Source organism: Pholcus phalangioides, unplaced genomic scaffold (genome assembly GCF_987345545.1).
Source record: "Pholcus phalangioides strain wild (caught in Gottingen) unplaced genomic scaffold, Ppha-v1.0 ptg000009l_1, whole genome shotgun sequence".
Classification (NCBI taxonomy): domain Eukaryota; kingdom Metazoa; phylum Arthropoda; class Arachnida; order Araneae; family Pholcidae; genus Pholcus; species Pholcus phalangioides.
The window spans coordinates 25,217,023-25,238,929 of record NW_028301602.1 but is presented as its reverse complement, the minus strand read 5'-3'; positions in this window follow the sequence as shown (position 1 = coordinate 25,238,929).

Genomic DNA, 21,907 nt, shown 5'->3' with positions numbered 1-21,907 from the left:
TACCCGGGACACCAATTCGCAATTGGTGGGGCCCCCAGACTGGCTTTATCTCGGGCTTCGGCTGTTGCGAATTCTACAACAGAAAAGAATGAGATTCATCCAGGGCCCCCAAAATGAAACCTGTAAACATAGGGCCCCCGACTTGGAAGCTTGTCGGTCATCCCCCGGAGCGAGTGCCATGAAAAATGTCCATTTGTATTCGTTTTACCAACGAATAAAATCCAGGGCCCCCAACCAATTACCCGGGACACCAATTCGCATACTTTTGGTGGGGCCCCAGACTGACTTTATCTCGGGCTTCCGCTGTTGCGAATTCTACAAAAGAAAAGAATGAGATTCGTCCAGGGCACCCAAAATGAAACCTGTAAACATGGGCCCCGACTTGGAAGCTTGTCGGCCATCCCACGGAGCGAGTACCATGAAAAATTTTCATTTGTATTCGTTTTACCAACGAATAAAATCCAGGACCCCCCAACCAATTACCCGGGACACCAATTCGCATACTTTTGGTGGGGCCCCAGACTGGATATATCTTTTGCTTCCGCTATCGAAATTTTTCAACGTTAAAGCAGCAAGAAAACAATGAGATCCATCAAGGGCCCCTGGAAATGAAAACTTTTTACTTATACGTGAAATCTTCCCCGGGTACCCCGACCCTGTGTTGGGAGCACTGCTGTTGTGTGTGTATATTACACATATATATACCTCTCGGCATGGACCTCCCCCCCCCCCCCAAAGGAAGGGCTGACAGGGGCCACAACGATTCTTTTCACTTTTTGATTTTTCACACTATAAATTAATCACAGGGGGGCCCCTGAAAAGCTCGTTTGGGGGCTCGAAATCTAAATTCCAGCCTAAGGGCTCTGCTGTAGGATGTAGGAGCCTCTTGGTACATGCACATAACATGGTCCCGATGGGTCAAATGGGTCCCGATATGTGAATATCGACCCAATATCGATATATGATATATGATATCATATCGATATATGAATGTGAATATCGATATATCAATCGAACCCACTTCCGTAACAGAGTTTCCGTCACTCGGTTGCTTAGCAACAGGCCCTTTTCGAGTTTGTTTGTGATTTTATATTATAGAATAGATATATGTATATACCTCCTACTTTCTGTATTCCCTTTCTTAAGTGAATATGAGTTGTATTCAAATCACATTGCTGAAATTCAACTATTTTTTAGGGATGGAATTAGCCGCACTCAAGTTTGGATGATATCCACTATTTAACTATTTTTACTACTTTGAGAACACTGAATCTAACAGAGTTTTTGCGACGATTAAGAAGCACATGGCTTTTTTTCTTCTCTCAATTAAAGAAAAATGATTATCGCAACACATGGCCGCGATACACACAACCGCCCCTTGCGGTCCTGAGATATTCTAGGGGGGGCCACGGGAGAAAATCAGAAGAAAGGTGATCCACGACAGGTGGCGAAGGGAGTCATAGAGAGCTGTGAAGAAAAAAGCTTTAAAGGTAAACATGGTTGAAAAATATTACTTCTTTCAGAATCCATCAGATCCGTCCATAGAACCAGGGGCATATTAACCCTTGGGTCTATGTGGGCATGACCCGGGTCTTCATGTCTATAATGGAAGGAGGGGACTCTGTACTATATGGGATGTGATACTATGATTTTCATATGTAAGCTGTTATTTCCAGCTAAGTATGGAGGGCAGGTCGAAGAAGACCTGGGCCATGCTGGAAAGTTATTATTAACAATTCTGTTACTATTCCTTTCAATAATTTTGAAATTACTTCAAATAATTCTGATATTTCTTCTAATAATTCTGATATTTCTTCTAATAATTCTGATATTTCTTCTAATAATTCTGATATTTCTTCTAATAATTCTGATATTTCTTCTAATAATTCTGATATTTCTTCTAATATTTCTAGAAATTATTTCCGTCTCTAATTTTAAAGTTATTTCTTTCAGCAATTTTGAAATTATTTCAAAAATTCTGAATTTTTTTTTTCCATCAAGGGGGATGATCATCATGATTGCGCAAAACCCGCTTGCTTGTTAAGACGATCCTGGGCCAAGGCCCTTCACATCCAACAGCACGGCTCCAGGACTCTGATGTTCGGCGGATCCTCACACCAGAATTTTCAAGGGATAATATATATTGTATGGGGAGTTTATAGTGGTGGGGGGAGGGAAACGAGAAAGATAAGAATTGTCCTGGGCCCCTGGGCTGAAGCCTTGTTAGCTTTACCCTTGGGGGGGGGGGCATAGCCCTCTTAATATATTAGATGATGCACAATGTTAAGTGGTACAGTAATGCAATCCACAGAGGCTTGGTAGAATATTTATACATTTATTTAATTTTCAATTATATATATCGCCCATTTTATAAGGTGCATAGGGGTAACGGGGCGTATGGCATTTTACTGGCAAACCAGTCGTCCTGGGGGCATACTTCTAGTTAGGAAAAATATCCAACAAACGTGTAGAGCTCAGGTACGTGAATTATGTTGCAAGGGGTTCTATAGTTATTAAAATAAAATAAAAACACTTTTTATACGCCGTCCCCGTATGCTCGAAAACCCAATCAGAAAGTTGTTGCCCTGTCTTTCGTGATGACGGCTAAAATCATTCCATGTTTCTTACTACAATATTCACTGAGATATTCGAATTCGAGAAACGGAGGGAAGTTGAGAAAAACAGCATTGAATGCGGAAAAAACGGTTTTACCCGGTAGAATGCCTTCTGGAAAATAAGATAAACAAAATCTACGTTTTTGCTCTTACCCAAAGCCTTTCTTAGTCCGTGCTGATTCTCGACAATACACAATTCTCGTCTATCCACTTCACCAACTGCCTTTTGATAATAATTTCCAAAATTTTCGAGAGTAAGCTCCTCAAACTCACTGGACGATAATTAGACACAGCTTTTCTACTACCCTTTTTAAATATCGGAACAACATTAGCAAGCTTACAATCCCTCGAGACGGTACATACCCCGGCAACACTACTCCTGTAAATCTGTGCGACTGGCCCCAACAATTCATTAGCGCATTCCCCGAGAACCCTAAGATAGATATCATCTGGTCCTGGTTCTTTTCTTGCGCATACATTTTTTAGAAGTGTGTTTTAGGACTTTACCATCTTCCACCTTAATTTCGTTGAGGACTTTGTCATCCCCATACCACACCGGTACTTTGTATATTGCCTTCCCTATTACGGACGGGGAAAGTCATTGAAGGCGCTGCACATACATACATTGCTTTCTACTCTAGACCATCCTATCGAGAGATGGTCCAATGTCCCCTTACTTCCATTATTGAAGTATCTGAAAAATGATTTCGTTTCAGAGCCAATGTTATCTGCCAATCTAGATTCAACTTCCTTTACAATATCCCTTATTGCTTTCTTCAACGCTCTTTTTTCAGTAAATGTCATGACAGGTCACTCCAACCATTTTTGTATTCTCTGAATGCCCTTATCTTCTCATTATAAAGATTACGCAGTTTATCCGTGAACCAAAGCGGGTGCGATGAACAAACCCGCTTTTTACGAACAAAGGGTAGGACATCGTGTAAAACAGAGAAGAGTTTTGTTCTGAATTCTTTCCGCTGAATAGCCACATCCACTGATACCACCGGGTCTTTAAAAAAAAACCCTAAATTTTCCTTTAAGAAGTTCGAAGTTCGACTTATCCGCAAAGAAGTTGCAAAAAAAAAAGGTTCACAACCCGATGATCATTAGAAGAAAAGTTGTCTCCAACTGAAACATCTTCAACAAGATCCTCGTAACTGGTGAGAATCAAATCCAAAATTGAAGTGCCCCTAGTAGATTCGGATACCCCCCCCCCCCACTGCTGATACAAGAAATTATTAAGCACAAACTTAAGAAAATCTCTCTCGCATATTGACCCTTAGCCGATAGATTCCCCCAATCGATACCCGGTTAATTAAAATCCATTATATATTACTACCCTCTTACACATGTACGAAATTTCTTCATCGAGCTTGTTGAGATGAAGTTTCGATCCCGATTTGGTGGATTATAGCAAAATCCTACAATAAGCTTATGACGCTTTTCGTTTTCAAACTTAATCCATGTAGTTTTATTATCACTTCCCTGTACGTTATATACAACTCACTATAGACTTCAAACATGATTTCACGTAAATCAAGACTCCACCTCCTTTCCTATCAGATCTAATTTTTTTTTAAAGAATCGCATCCTGGGTTGTGTTCTAAGACATGTAGTTCCTAAGACTATTTTTCTGGAAAATCGATAAATAAAAAACAGGGAACGCCACAGAAACTTAGAGAGGAAAACCTATTTTATTAAATATCTTATAATTATTCTCCTGAACACACTCGATAATTAGCAATCTAATTACTCGGTTTAGCGGAGAGACAAATAAGTCTTCTTTTTTTTCAAACATAATAATAAGACCATTGTAATCCCCATTTCTCACAACACCGATTTTCCAGAATTACTGGTAATTCTGAAATTATTCGTGAAAACTGAAGGGGATTTTCGTGAAAATCCCGCCAATATTCTCGTCTATATTATCTATGAGGTAAAAAAATTGCAATGTAGTATGAAGTAAAATTCATGATACGGATTTCATTAAATGTATGCGTTTAGATAGATTCTTGGCTAATTAGTAGCGGAGAAAAATTAAATTTATTCAATAATAAAATTTTTAGAAAATATTCCGAAGAATCGATCAATTTATTAAATGCGAGATTCTCGAAAATATGTCGCTACAGAGAAAAATTATCAAAAGAGATTGATAAATTAAAAAACTCATCATAAATCTCGAAGAGTTTTCAATCGTCAACTACTGGTCAATTATCGTCATTTTTTCGACGTCTTGATGATTTGTATCTTTCCCTCATAGCCACGAGTGCACATCTTCCGACCCGCCAAAGGGTTCCATCCGGCCCGCGAAATATGTTCCAATAAAAAGTATCACTAGCAAAAGGCTGATCATATTTCCTTCATCAAAAATACGGGAACTTGGTACCCATACGGGCCGTCGGCAATTATCACCAAAGGTGAGTAATGTTGTCAATAATGGAAAAAAAAATTGTCAAAAGGAAGTAAAGTTGCTAATTATGGAAAAAAATTGTCGAAAAAAAGTATATAAAGTTACTAATTATAGCCGAAAAATTGAAATGTCAAGGGGAAGTAAAGTTACTAAATTTTGACAAAAATTGAATTATCAAAGGGAAGTAAAGTTACTAAATTTTGTCAATAAATGAAATTTTCAAAGCCAAGTAAAGTTACTAAATTTTGTCAAAAAAATTGAATTGTCAAAGGGAAGAGTGAAATTACTAGTTACTGTCAAAAAATTTAAATGTCAAAAGGAAGTAAAGTTACTAAATTTTGTCAAAACATTGAGTTGTCAAAGGGAAGTAAAACTATTAATTATAGCCAAAAAATTGGGCATTTTATCAAAAAAAAAATAGTTTAAAAGACTAGAATTACGTTATTATCCCATGAAATACAGGTCATAGGCCACCCTTCGTATATAAGTTTCTGGCCCGCAAATACCACAAACCTGGCCAGCGGACTGAAAAAGTTGTGCTGTACTAGATCCTCCATTTCTTTTCGATCTTTAAAAAAAACATTCTATGGCTATCTGCATGGCCCCCCCACAAGGGGTGTGGGCTGTCTAGGCTCCGGCCCTGGGGCCCGGGACAATTTTCACAATTTTTTTGCTTTTTCACGCTATAAATTCATCATAAAGGGGCCCGTGAAAGTCTGGTCTGGGGGGCCCGCAAAAGATCCCAGCCTAGGGGCCGTACTCCAGGATATGGGGTCCTGGCTATCTGTATTTTTCAAGACTAGTCGTTAAAGGAGAAAGGAATTTTAAATTTTTATGCGATATACGGCAATTGCCGTCGCTAGTTGATGCGAAATACTGAGCACTGAGCTCTCGTCTTGATATTGATCCGTCAATGGCAAAATGGTTGCTTAAAAACAACCACCGGTATTTTTTTTTTTTTTAATTATATATAACCCTTTATATATAAAATGTTCTCACTAATACAAAACAATATCAATATACTGTTAACAGTTTTCAGGGGTTAAAAAATCTTCTACCCCATCAGATTACACTTACTTTCAAAATAAATCTCGTCAATTGCAAATATTCTCAATATCTACAATATTAAACAATCACTTTCACAAAGTGACCCACTTTGTCACAAATTGCAAAAATTACCAATGTTTTACAACATAAGTTTACAGCATATTTTGCAATATATTTCCATTTAGACAAAAAATTATATGTGTATATTCATAAAAATTCCAACAATGTCACCAAACCCATTAAATGTGATTTCTAAACATTTGACAAACCTATTAAAAAAAAAAATAATAATAATAATAAAAAAATATAAAAATAGAGTAGAAGGTTACAAATGGTCATTAGAATTTACAGAACACCAATACACTCCTCATAGACCCATCAGAATCATATTCCATAGAACATCCACTTCTGAAGCATCTTGCTTCTCAAAGTACTTTTTGGACAGTTTCTTTATATATTTGTAGATGGATGGAATTTGAAGATATCAACGTGCACGTCGGTTAGTCTGAAGTGTTTTGGAGCTCCTGTGAATCTCCTGAGAATATAATTTTGATGTTTCTGGAGGTTGTAAATATTGCTTTTCTGAGCGAAAGCCCAAGCCGGTGCACCACATGTAAGAACAGGTCTGATAATTTGTTCATACATAATTTTCTTGTTCTTTAGTGATACATGTGACTTTGAGTAGCAAAAGCGGAGACCTGCAATTTGGGTTTTTTTTATCACTTGCTCGACATGATATTTTAAATTTAGACGAGTGTCTATGTATACTCACTATGCTTGGGTACTTAGTCACTATGCTTGGGTCAATCGCTTGATGTTCAATAAACAAGTAAGAATTTTGATGCAATTGATGGCTTTTAGTTATTCCTTGAATAAAATCTTTAAGGAGATATTAATTTGTAAAAATATATTAAGCAAATGATGAGAAGTCAAGTTTCATGTATCAGTGATCATGTTTTAATTTTTTAAATTATATAAATCGACTAAAAAAATATATATAATTCTCACGTTATTGTTTACTTTTGTACTCACTAGATGACAGCACAACCTGAATCTAACCATATTGAATCTTATCATAGACTGTGAATACCATGACCATACGTCCCGCATTTCATGTGACAGTCTGGTTATTTATGTTTTTCTAGTCATCCCGACCATTGAGAAGAAATATAATTCTTCTCCTTATATTCCTCCTTATTTCTCCTCTAAGATCCCGACTTTTTTTGTGAAAACGTCCCGGTTTTTATCAAACGAAAGCAACTTGACTTGATTCTTCAAATCATCAATTAGAATTATCTTCCCACCTCAGAAACGACATTACCATTACGACTATAAATAAAATTATTTATGTATCTAGTATATTTGTCGTTTTTTTTTTTTGTTTTTTAACTTACTGCAATTTGCAGTAGTGCTTCATTTCTAGCGATTAGTGACTTTTCTGTGATTTTAGCAATAGTTGGCAAGATTCGAAAACTCAGAAAGGAGTACTTCTGCTGGCATCTTAAAAAAAAGTTACTTTTCCCGATTTCCACAACAGAGGGCGCCACTATTCCGACCACAACAATAATTTTACTCAATTTTCTAAAACAGAAGGGATAAAAAAACAAAAAACAGTAAAAAAAATTCTAGGAATTGTAATGGCTATTGGCGAATGCGTGTGGGAAAAGAAAACACAAAATCAATCACATCAATGAAGAAAAGTGTTTCAAAAAAAAATTTTTTTAGGGGAAAAATGTTTTGAGAAAAATAATTTGTTTTCACTAGAAAGAATGAAAAATGATTCCTAGAACCTGAAAAAGAGGACAAAAGTACGAATTTTCCGGAACGTGTATTTCTTCATTGATAATGAGTGTTTTTTTTCACCCCACACGCATTCACCGTTAACTGTCGAGTCTTCAGAATGTTTTCTGTACTGCTTTTCTTTAGCGGTTCCGTTTTAGATGGGGGTTACCAACCATCCTCCTTTAGGAGGACATATCCTCTTTTTTGATGCCATTTCAAGCGTCGTCGTACGTTTTGGGAAATTCTCCCTTTTATCCTCCTTGAAAAAAATGCAAAAAAATAAAGGCAAAAATTAATTCTGGAAACCTGAAAATTATTTTTTTTTCTGTTTTTCCGGGGATTTTTTTTTTCTCTACTTGCAAACATATATCTCTTCATTGATATAAAAGTGGTTTTGTGTGTGTGTGTGTGTTTTCTTTTTCTATCTGCATTCACCAATATCCGTCGAAATTCCCGGAATTTTTTAGCGGTTGTGTTTTAGCGCGGGGAAAAATTATTGTTGTGTGTTTCCGGTTTTATACGTAAAAATGGTGGTGCCATCTATTGTAAAAATTAGGAAAAGTGACGTATCTAAGCGCAGGTGTCCTCCTTTTCCAGTTTTCGAATCTGGTAACCTTTTTAGTTTTAGAGTTGGAAAAAAATTATTGTTGTATCCGGGGTTTTTATTGGCCGGAACAATTGCGCCACCTATTGGGGGAAATTGATAAAAGATGTCACTGAAGTTGTGTTCGCAGACGTTCTCCTTTCTGAGTGTTCGGATCTGGTAACCCTAATCATAGTGAATTTGGCCAACATCTTCTATAGCAGTGATTCTGAACCTTTTCAAGCCCGCGGCCCGGTTTCATTCATTTTTGTGAGTCGAAGGCCCGGTCAAACACACGACCACCTTAAAATGAACGAGGAAAAAGGATACGGCTAATTACTCGGCCCGGTATGAATGATATCAGGGCCCGGTATTGGGCCGCGGCCCGGCGGTTGAGAAACACTGTTCTATAGCATAGCCTCTCTATAGCTGGTATTGATCTAATTGGGTAATAAGTAGGGCTCGGATTTCTATAACCTAAAAATGTTGAAAATGTGCAAGCATGCACGAGCTTAAAAAAAAATGTGAAAAAAAATTACACTAAAATATTATATTAAACAATATGAACTTATAATTTCACCGTTATTTCGTCTCTTTTGAGTTATTGTTTCTTATCTTATCAAGTTAATGTTGTTTCAAATGTTTGAAAAAAAACTGCTGTTGTTCAGTTTCCTTATAAGAAACAGAGGAAACTAATAAATAAATATATATAAATATTGAAAAATAGCATTTTTTGTGTATATATATATATATATATATGGAAAAAGAAAACTTTTTTGAAATCAATTTTTTGAATTTTTGAATTTTACATTTTCATTTTTCATTTTTGGCTTTCCAGTTCACTTAATTAATTTGTTTTCTTTTTTTGATATATAGAAAATGATATTTCTCAATGATTTTTCATTTTTCATTACACTGCGTATTATAGCTGCGTATGGCGCTGGTATTGGTGAGTTTCGACAAATTTTAAATTTTCATAATGTTCATTTTGTACATTTTTCTATATATATATCAACTGGATGGCTAAAGCATCAGACAGAGCAAAATGGAAAAATTTAGAGGTGACCTTCATCCAGCAGTGGATTGAAAATGGTTGTTGATGATGATGATATATATATCAAAAAATGTGAACTGGAAAGATATAGCAAAATACGAAAATTCAAATCAGAATTCAACAATGAAAAATGTTATAGCCAAAATGCCTTCTAGGGCTCTCATCGGGGGAACACCCTGACATTGGCTTAACGCGGAACGTTTCTGAGAGCATTTAAACTACATAGCCTAAATATATGCTCGATCCCCGACGTTCTGCTGAAGTACCATACAATTCAAAAATCAAAATAGAAGCAAAACAAATGTTTTTTGTCAATTTGAGAGAAAGCAAAATAGCAGTCAATATGAAATTATATAAAATAGAAAAAACTATAATATAATTTTTTTCATTTTTGAATTCCTATTTGAATTTTTCATTCCTTTTTAAATTTTCTTATTTTGCTATATCTTTCCACTTCACTTTCTTTGTTTGCAGTATCTCATTTAATATATGAAACTCTTTTACAATGTTTTTCCACTATACTGCATATTACAGCTGAGCTGCCTATGGCGCTGATATTGGTAAGGTTTTCATTCATAAAGCAGACTATATTTCTTGCAATCTCTTTGATTGTTTCTCAAGCTAAATTGTAATGTTGCTGCACAACAAATCGGTTTTCTGCTGGAACTTTTAACATACGCGAAAATTTTTCCAATTGGGAACATTGGTTTTATTAATGACAATAAAATACTTTTCTTACATCAAAGCACCTGATTTTTTTTTTCCTGAACGTGTCAGATTCCAAACTCAATTTACAAAACAAAAATTTCACTCATTTCAGCACTTATATCATAACTTCAATTTTTTGAAATCATCTATTTTTAACGAAGAATAAAATTTAACTTTTTGCTTGTTTTTACTTTTGTTGTTTGTTTCTATGGACAAGGGCAAGTCCAGAAAACATGCAGAAAATTTTTTTTTCTTGATTTTTTTGTTTCATATCTCTAAAATGAAGGATGAGAAGGAAAATTAACAGGAAAAAATGTAGAATATCAATTAAAATCTTGATTCGGTCGGTAAAAGATTAACAAAATGAAATACAGTGTGGTACATTCGGCCCATCATTTAAAGTGGTTGGTGCACGCAAACTTTCCAAAAAACAAATTTTCAAATTTTTCAATACTATGAAATTTTCTGCGTCTAAGTGGGTTCAAGTTTTTGTTCTACCTGTACTAAAAACACAGGGCGTTTCAAAAAGAATCACTCGGTTGGAAATGCGATTGCCCATGGCGATAGATCTGAGTTGTGCTCGGTTTGAAAGAAAAAATGAAAAGATTCGAAATGCGTATATTACGAAAAATATTATTGAACATAGACATTTAAAATTAATTTTATATTATATGGCTAATCATAAAGTTTTTTTCACAAACCAAATTAAAGGTGCTCAATATGTCCACCTTGGGATGCACAGCATATGTCTATATGGTAGTCAACTTCGTCCCAAACTTTTGCGAGCATGTTTGCATCCACTGTTGCTGTTATGCGTATCTTCAGTTCGGCTAACGTAGCTGGAAGGGAAGGCACATAAACGTAGTCTTTTATAAACCCCCATAGGAAGAAATCACACACTGTAAGGTCCGGCGATCTTGGAGGCCAGAGATGTTTAAATGAATCGTCAGGACCCGTACGGCCGATGCATCGTTCAGGAACGTGATTGTTCAAAATTTCTCGAACGTCCAAGGTCCAGTGTGGAAGTGCCCCGTCCTGCTGGGAAATGAAGTCATCCGAATCGGTTTCTAATTGCGGGAAAAGCCCATCTTGACAAACACTGAAGTGGCGGCCGGAAGAAGAATGTTAGCGCTACCTGTCGGCAACTACGTGAAACTCGAGAATTCCCTCTTTCTATCTATACATTATTCGATCAAAATGGATTAAAAGCTGAATAGTTATGATTTTTTTAAAATCGGATGATTCTTTCTGAAACACCCTGGATTTTTAAAATATTTCAATATAAACTGCTGGCAAGCATTAATGCTAATGTTTCTCACTAAAATGTTTTTTTTCCCAAAACTAAGTTTTTGTTAGATAAGAAACATTTTTATCGAACACCACTCATTCAAAAATGTCTTGAAACTGCGTGTCTCAACACTATTGTGCTACATACTTTAACACGAGCTTTTAGGATTTTAATTGTTGGTTAATTTTTTTTATCGAATTTCAACTTCAACGACATGCAACTTTTTCAAAAATCACCAAAATTTAACAATATTTTGTGCCATAAAATTTTTTTCAATAATTTTAATAAAATATCGTCGTGTTATAGTATAATACCATAGTGTTGAGAGAGACACAAAGTTTTTTAAGATATTTGAATGAGTGGTGTACGAAGAAATGTTTCTTACCTAAGAAAAAACTTAGTTTTGAGAAAAACGCATTTTTTAGTGAAGAACATTAGGATGTGTAATGCCTGCCAGTAGTTTATATCAAAATATTTTAGAGAGAGAGGAATATTTTTAGTACAGGTAGAACAAAAACTTTAATACAGTTAGACGCAGAAAATTTCATAGTATTTAAAAATTGAAAAATTGTTCAGAAAGAACCCATTTTATTACACTCATTTTGTCATTATTTTAGGAACGCGTTGATAGTTGTGATCGAATCAAAAACGATATATTGAGATGGAGTTTTATTAATTTGATAACGTTTATAAATGGTTAATAGTAATTTGCGTGGTCCACCTGCTAACACTTCATCGTGGCTCGAATCATATTGAACAGACATACATTTCTGACATACTTTTATAATAGCAGGTTTTTTTTAATCAAATATTTGTTGCAATTCGATAACTTTGATCAGTTTTCGAATCTTTTAATGCTGTTTTTGTTTAATTAATGTAAATAATAGAAGTGAAGGAATCAAATACTTGGGTTCCGAAAAATAAAGAAAAAACATTCTGAAGCACGTTAGAACCGCATTTGAAAATGTAGATTAATTTAAAATTACTACAGTACATCCCACTTATAACGTTCCCACTTAGAAAGTTTTTAAGCTTAGTACGGACTTATTATCGTAATCCTCTCTCTCTCTCTCTCCAACTTTTACTAACAGTCATCGAAACTTTCCGTTTAAAGCGTTTTCCCGCCTACAACGTTTTTTATGACGAGTATTTGGAAAACTCTATTAGTGGGATTCACTATGTATGAACTCTCCAATGTTATTACTTGTTTAAAACAAAGTTTTTTGCCACAAATAAAATCCAAGATTGTAATTTCAATATTTGAATATTCAAATTCGAAATTCAAAAAAGACGCTCTGGTATAGGTTGTCGAATATTAGCAACACTAGGTGCAATCAGCCTAAACCTCAGATATAATTTATTTAATAGTTGTCAAACACATTTTCTTATCAGAGAATGAACTGCCGCGGCTGCAAGCAACGTAGCCTACATCCTAAATTTTCGGACCTTCGTGCTCTTAAATGTTTTTATGCATGAACTTTCTGTTCATGAAACAAAACATTTCTAATGTCGGTACTGTACTAAATGAGTAATTAGATTGAAGCTGAAACTAACGGGCAACTCATGAGATACATTGCTGAATCTTTTACCGCCCCAGTGGTCCGTCTTCCCCGAAAAGGCGATATCGCTAACTCTTAAACGTTGGCGGTGGCATTCTGTGAAGCCATTTGTCGTGACGCAAGGCGTTTTACATCATTTTACTGCTCTTAATTTTCAACATATAAACGTATCTGAGAAAACCCGAAACTCAGGTAATTGATGTAATTCTGTGTTTTCTTATTAGTGATAAATGAAACACAGTAAAAAATATGGAAAATATATTAGACGTAAAATAGATCAGCACTCAAAATCTTCAAATTTCATTTGTCATCACGTCCGTCACTTCATCGTTCATGTGACAATGACTCTGCGCACTCGCAGAGTCACAAGATGTACACATCCGTCTCAATCTTGCAGTTGAAGAAGACTCTTTTCAATTAATAGGACAGAATCCTCTCTTTTCTCTCTTTCTTATTAATGTATGTTGAGGAAATTGCTACTTAATCCCCCACGAAAACCGCAGTAGCAGATGCTCGTGACAGGCCGGAATTACGCATTCTTGCTGAAGCTCGTTATTGTTATTTCCGGGGCGAAGAGAATGGGGGGAAAAATAAATCGGAAGATGGAGGCCCGACACGACATCTTTTTAAGAAGAGTGTTTTCGTTTGTAACATCTGGATTACATTAGCACATCTTTTTCATATGTGTGTAGTTATGAAAGAGAAAAGTTGAAATCTCTCTCTCTTCAGCAGCTGCTGTAGATACCTTGTTAAATTCTCTAAGAGAGAGAGAGGGATTTTACAGATCCTTCCTATGCCCTTTTTTGTCAAATTACCCCCCGGAAATGAGGAAGCAACTGCTGTTGAATCTAGACAAATATTCGATTTTAGTCTAACATAAGCATAGTGAAACCTCACTACAACGACACTCGATGCAACGGTAAATGCCTCTACAACGATATTTTTTCAAATCTTGTTTGGAATTGCCTGCAGTCTGATGTTATACTCCTCTATGTACAACTATGTCCTTTAATACGATAAGTCACGCTATAACGATATATATATATATATATATATATTTGAGATTTTTTAAAACCATTACAACGGTATTTTTTTAATAATTTGCTCAAAATTGTTTTTGAGTTTGTGATTTTGATTTCGTTATTTTGTTTTCGTTCTTCTTAATGTGTCAAGGTTTGAAGTGCAAACTTTTATTATACAAGGGGAAGTTATTATTTGGCCGAAAAAGAGGGGGTGACCGCATCTGAGGGGGATGTCTATTAAGGGAGGTTTTACTGTAATTGGTATTGCTATTTTCTATGTATGACACGAAACGGCAACGCGGTTAACAATTTTACGGAGTCTAAAAACGGAATTTTACTTATCAACTAATCAATTACAATTTCTTTTTTGCGGCGAGTAAATACAAAAAATTGCATTTTCTAGTGGTACTAAAAATGCCGATTTAGAAAGGATAACAATAACAGTATAAATTTGATTTCATGTGATTATAATGTTGTCTCGATGTAACAATAATCCCTCTACAACGATATTTTTATTGGCCCACAGAGTATCGTTGTGTCGAGGTTTCATTGAATTAGTTTCTCAGAGATACGTGTATAATATACGTGTTATATTATCAACTAACCCTAGAGCTCCCAGAGCAGATTTTTTTGCGGATTTCCCCGTATAATGAATTTATGGTATAAAATACAAAAAATTATAGAAAAAAATTCATTTCACCCCCTCCCACCTTTATACAAATACAAATACAACGCCACAACAGGCAAAATGCCCAACGAGGTGGCTGAGAAAAAGATGCCCATAAAAACATGGATGTCACATATTTAAAAAATACAGCAACCCAATTAAAAATGCAATTAATAGAAATTATAAACAATATATACACATGATAAAATATTATACAATGCCCATAATGTATTTATGGTCTCCAAAACCTTACGGCATGCTCTAGTCCAGGACGAATTAAGAATCAAAAAAGCGGAAGAATGCCTTTAAGAGAACGCGAAGAGACATTTTTGAAAATGAAACCGAGCATTCTATTCGATTTTTGGACCGCCGCTGAACAATGTTCAGAAAATTTAAGCCGCTCGTCAATGAGAATTCCCAAATCGGTGACCCTAGTTGCACCCGGGATAGTGACACCATTCAACTTGTAAGAGAACTGTGGGTTGTTCGATGAAGCGACAAAATGAGCGACCATGCACTTATCAATGATAAACGTCATGCTCCATTCATTTGCTCATGCTGCAATCCTGTTTAAGTTGGTCTGGAGCAACTCCCTATCGCTTTGATTCTCGATTACCCCCATTAGCTTCACATCATCTGTGAATTTGCTAGTAATCCCATCGATACCCCGATCGAGTCCATCTATAAAAAGTGAAAAAAGTATGGTGCCAAGGACAGTTCCCTGAGGAACTCTACTTGTGACGTATGTTTATTGACGGAGAAAGTAAGCATTCGGTATCATTCGTCTACGCTCAACTGGAGCTTCTGTCATCTTCTTCCAAGTGGGTGACATGGCTAATTCTTTAGAAGTGAAGATGTAAATGTATCCATATGGACAGATTAGCTACTTAACAGATCGGCTCGAACAAGCTAAAATTTTTCTGTCTATAGGCAGGGACGTCTTAACAGCGCCATGGACCACCAACCAAAAATGACACTCTGAGGGCCTCAGCGCATTTGGATGTAATTAACTACCATTTAACCGCATACACATTCCTGTGCGGAATTTCTAATAAATCGGTATTTCTAATATAATCGGTATGCCAGAACTTGGGTGTGTGAATTTGCGTGGCTCTAACATATTTACGTTATCAGAGTTGTGCTTGTTTCGTTTTCTTGCTTGTCCTGCCATCTGCTTTCCAATGCTGAATTCTAGATAAAAAGTGCTTGAATTATCCATGTTATGTAAGTGTAGTCGACGCTCGTTATAACGACACGCGTCATTCCGTCAGAAATAGGCATTTTTCCGTATGACAGCTATATCGAATGAAATAGTGTCAATAGTGTGAAAAATACTCATTGAGTGGCATTTTCCCTAAAATGTTTCGTAACTTGCATTTCAATAGGGGGTTGGTTAAACATTGGCGTTATTGGCAAAATTTACATAGAAAAATAAAGGATTCAACCAGTTGATAAACACAAAAAGTTAAAATTTGCACATTCATGGTTCTGGCACGAGGAGGACGATATAAGGTAATCGTTATATGAACAACAGGCCTTCAACGGTAAAATCAATAACACTTCACTCATACTTCGAAAAATATGTGGTAGATGGCAGCACTATAACAAGCATTACACAGAAACAAGCTTCACATTAGGTTCACAACACGGACACGCACATTCCAACATGTACCAATTCGTTAGAAGTTCCGCAGAGGGATATGGACGAGATACATGTGTGGTTTAGTAGTAGTAGTAGTCGTCGTTATATGGAAACTTTTGGGGCTTATCCTACCGGTCGTTATAATGGAACGGTCGCTATAACCTCGTTCGTTGTAATGAGCATCGACTATACCAAATCTCTTAATCATGAGGCGCAATATGCACTTGAGGCAACATCATCCACAGGAGAAGACCTTCGCATGAAGCTTGTAACATCACTGAATAAGGCCATTTCTCGTATTGTCATTGGATACACTACAAAAAAAAGTTAAAGAAATGCATAGGCCTGCTATAATGGCAATAGGTGAAATGGTTTTCTTCAGTGATGTCACGAGCTTCGTGCTGAGCCCTTCTTCTATAGGTAGTGTTGCTTGAGGGCCCTAGGCCATGCGCGGATGGGCCCAATGTATTAAGTCGACCCTACCTTACAGGGGAAAAAATAACAATTATATTCTCACTAAAATCATCAACTCTATAGAACTAGAAAAAAAGAGTGATATGCCTATATATGCCGAAACAAGCGAGTCTTTTTTATGCATATTAATAAGAAGCAATTTATAGAAATAGATGTATATATATATAGATATATGTTTCGGCCATTATATTTACCGATGTCATTAAATGCTCACGAGGGTCTATTAGACCAAGGCCTAATATTTGAAGCCTGTTCTGATGCTCCTATGTCCAGGCTGAGTCTTAAGATTTCAATTAGAGGTATGAGAGGTTAGCTCGTTGACCCATAGCTCTTGAAGGAGGACAAAACTATCTCGTTTGTGACAATATATGAGTCATTTATGAATGAATTGATTAACTTTCATTAAATTTCAACGATTTTACCACACTTAGAGTGAGGAAATGGTTGCAACAGGGGGGCATCGCCCCAAGTCCACGGCGCCATTGCTAATAAAATTTATAACATGAAATTCGCACACACCTACCCAAATTCGAATCACCATAAAGTTTTGAGACACACACTCATCGGAAATAAGTCAGTTTATCACATTAAATGCGATTTTATCTCAGAAATATTTTGTGTCATCTCTGACTAATCTCATGACATCTGAGGGGAAGCAGAATACATCCTTTGGGATTTAGTAATGGGATTATCAACCTTTTCATGTCGTCAGAGAATGAACGCTTGTGTATCGAGATTCAAACATTCGTAAAAGCTCAGGATTAGCAAGGTGCTAATCCTTGAAAGCTAGGTAGTATCGAGTACTTTTGGCTCGTCAATTTATTGTGTAACGGAGAGATATGAATGAATGAACGCCAGAACTCTACCGTCGGACTTATCCCGTTACTGAGATCTCTTCCAGCTCAGCTTTGTGGTGGTTGCTGTGGTCATAGTGACGGACTCGTGTCGCGAGGTCCCGGGTTCGAACCCCACCGTTGACGCAGTGGTGGTCGGCTGAATTTGGTTTTCTGTGGTTCCCAACTGTAACTTAATCATAACACATCAATAACTTCACTTCTGAAATATAGCTGGCGGCTCTGAAAAATCAAACACAACACTACATACGCACTCAGACTATTAGGTACACACACAATTACACTTCCGGCACAACTCCCTAGGGAGTAAATCGCCCATAGATGGTGATAGAAACCTGAGTTGTGCTCGGTTTGAAAGAAAGCTCAGCTTTGTTACAGAATAAGTGAAAGACAAGAGAATGGTTTATTAACTCGTGTTAGGATAGAATTTTCGAAATATTATAGATAGAAAAATTCATTGTTAGATCGCAAACCATGGAAATGTGATAAAATACTCAACCATTTTTTTTAAGCTGAAGTAATTCTTTTTCGATTTTCATTTGAGACTTGTTAAGATTCAACACGTCATCGTTGACCAAGAAATCAATATCGCCCTATGGCTACTAAGTATGAAGGTCTATCAATGAGATACAAGTCAACGTATACTAGGGCTGAATTTTAATGATATTAATGGGCTCTTTTCTTCCGCCGGAATCTTGAAGATAACCTCTTTGGAAGAGGCATCGCTATTTTTAAACCGCTCGCAACACCTGCAGGTAGAACCAGGTTCTTTTCTTCTCTCTTTTATGAGCCCTTTGCCCTTCTTTCTTAATTCAGCCGCACCTGTACATTGTTAGGCATTTTTTATTTCTTTCTTACTATCTTTTTCAAAAGCCGGTTCGTTGTTGAAATCAGATTAAGTATTATGCCGGCGCATATAATCGAACAAAACAGAAAACATCCACTGCCATAGATATCATCTAGCAAAATGCTTTTTTGTCTTTTTCGATTCCATAGACACTCTCGCGCCAATAAGATGGGGACCACACGGAAACCTGTTTAAAATAATATTCAGGGGATGATAACTTAAAATAGTGAGTGAACTGCTTTTTCCCGTCCAAGCTCACGGATCTCCCTAATACCTTTGAGTGACTTCTAAGCGTTTTGTGTGTCTAAAGGCACGTATACATTAGCGCGGATCATGTAATGCAAGCATTATCAGTGGTTATTCAGTAATTTGTACTGTGCTCTGAACGATTCTTGACCTGTTTGAATTGGACTACTGGGAATCGGTTTTTTTCCAAAGAACACAGAGAAAAGAAATGGATTAGAACCTATGCAGTGGCGGGGCCGTCTTAACCCTTAACTGGAGTTTTAAAAACTCTGTGCGTAACTGGCGAAGTGGTGCCATTTTGACCCCAGCAAGCAGGGGGAGCAGGACCGTCATAAGAGCACCATGAGCCCCGTCCTAAGTGATTTTTCTCAAACCCTACCTGGATCGTACGTTACAAGATCGGTGCTGTCTAATGTATACGCACTTCAAAACGGTATTTATTTCTTGACCTTTTTTCGTCCATGAACCCCTTGGAAACTTTTTTTTTGTATCTTCGTCTTTCTACAAACGTACGTGAAATTCCACAAAAATACTTTCTTTGGCAGCCAGGATGCAAATGTGTATAGCCAAAGTATTTAAATCTATTCCCACGGTAATAATATTTTGTAGTCCGGTGCGGTCATAGGCCCTCGTATACCGAAACTTAGATCAAAATGGAATCATATACTGCAACTGGAATTTTCTTGAAAACGAAAAACCTCACGACCAGCAAAATTTTGTTACCCTGAAGGCATTCACGGGAGAAAAAACTTAGTTTTCATAAAAAGGTAAATATATACATTTTTCTAAGAAAATCATGGCCTTATCATACAGTATATAAAGCGTCCAGAAGTGATTAAAATTCGGCGATTGATTCTAAAATTGCAGAAAATATTTATGCTCTTTCCTCTTTTACACAAATACATCGGTAAAAGTATCGATCGCAAAAATATGGAACTTCTGCTGCCATCTATCAAATAGAAGCTAAACTGTCTGTTATAATTTTTGAAGAAAAGATAGTTGTTGGTGTTATACCTGTATGCAGCGTGAAAATGAAGAGAATGGGTTGTGATACCAAATATATTATTTGTTTCTGTGGCTGCATAGCGATGTAAATTTTATGATCCAAAATGTTTTTATGTTTGCCACTGAATGACGTTTTGTAATTATCAAAAACACATAGTTACCGTTATTTTGGCGCAGAGCCACCCTTATCAGACGCGGGGTCTGGTGCGAAAATAATTTCTGCGCTCCTTACCCACGATTTTATGTATTTGCCGGAGGGAGGGATTGGCATGCATTATCATAGAATATACAGGAATGCTAAAAAATATCTACTAATCTATGAAAATTCTGAATTAATCATACAAAAAAAACCCAGAACTGAGGAAAATTCAGAATTAATGAGAGAGGAAATTACAGAATTAATGAAAATTGAGAATTAATGAAAAAAAATATTCCAGAAGTAAAGAAAATTCAGAATTAATGAGGGAAAAAATGCAGAATTGATGAAAATTCAGAATTAATGGGACAAAAATGTTCCGGAACTTAAGAAAATTCAGAATTAATGAAAGAGAAAATTGCAGAATTGATGAAAATTGAGAATTAATGCGAAAAAAATTGCAGAATTAATGAAAATTCAGAATTAATTAGAGAGAAAAATTCCAGAACGGAAGGAAATTCAGAATTAATGAGCTAAAAAATTGCTGAATTGGTGAAAATTCGGAATTAATGATAGAAAAATATTCCAGAACTGATGAAAATTTAGAATTAATGAAAAAAAAATTGCAGAACATTGCTGATAGGAAAAATACATTTGATATATGCATATTTTTTAATTTTTACTACCGTAAGTGCGGGACCCCAAACTGAGGGGCCTGGTGCAACCGCACCTGTCACACAACCCCCTAAGGGAGGCTTTTTTTGGCACATATAATTTACGTCGATATGCAGAATAAAAATTAAAAAAAAAATTAGTTCACACCACACGTTGCTTATTTTTTCATTATGCACGTTTGTTTAAACCTAACAACAATTTTATTTTACGAATTATAACAGACAATTTTACTTTTATTCAATAGGTGGCAGCAGAAGTCCCAGCTGAAAGTGGTCTCTGGTATTTATAATAGCATAGAAAAAAAGCATTCTTATTATGAAAATATTTTTCATTCTTATTATGAAAATATTTTTCATTCTTATTATGAAAATATTTTTCATTCTTATTATGAAAATATTTTTCATTCTTATTCTGAAAATATATTATACCTTATTCATATCTTATGTATAGTGCAAAATTCAGTTACTAACAAATATTTGTATAAATAAAATACTCGCCATATTTAATACACGCCAATCCACTTTATTGTACTGATATAGGCATAATTGTGCAAATTATTAAAGTTCCAGTTTCTTGTTCATATCTCATTCTGAAAATATTTTCATTTATTCTGCCATCTGATAAGTTTACATAGCAATAATGCAAAAACCTGGAATTCCTTTGTAACGAAATTTCGTTAGAACGAAGTGATTTCCTCTGGTCTCTTGGAGTTCGTTATAACGGGATTCGACTGCAATTGTGACCTTACTTCTTTCACCAATTATAGAATACATTTCTCCATAATTTTTTTTTTACTGTATTATGTAACCACTCGAGCGTTTTAGTCCGCGGCCAATTGGAAAAAGCTTCGAAGGACACACGTGCAGGGTCGCAACTAGACACTTGGTCACCCGGGGCAAGCGCGCATTTTAACGCCCCCTTGTAATGTTGAACAAAAGGTTTCGAAATGGAATTTGCGGCACCTCGGGTTCAGAGCATGAGACCCACCTGCTCCCCCCCTCCCCCTAGTTGCGGCCCTGCACACGTGACCCACGGGCCATGCGTTGAAGACCCCCCTCCCCTACCTTCAAAAAACAAATCGAATTGGAGATTGCACTTGAATATATCCTTGGGAAAAAAAAAATACCGTTATTATTACTCTTCCTCCAAAGTGATCTTTTTCCCACAAACTTTTAACAAAGACTCTCTCTCTCTCTCCTTGCAGAAATAAGAAAGAAAAAATATAGGGGGGTGAAGCAGAGTCTTCACGTGGCCCCATATCCATCTTTTCTACCTCGTCCTTAAAATAAATCA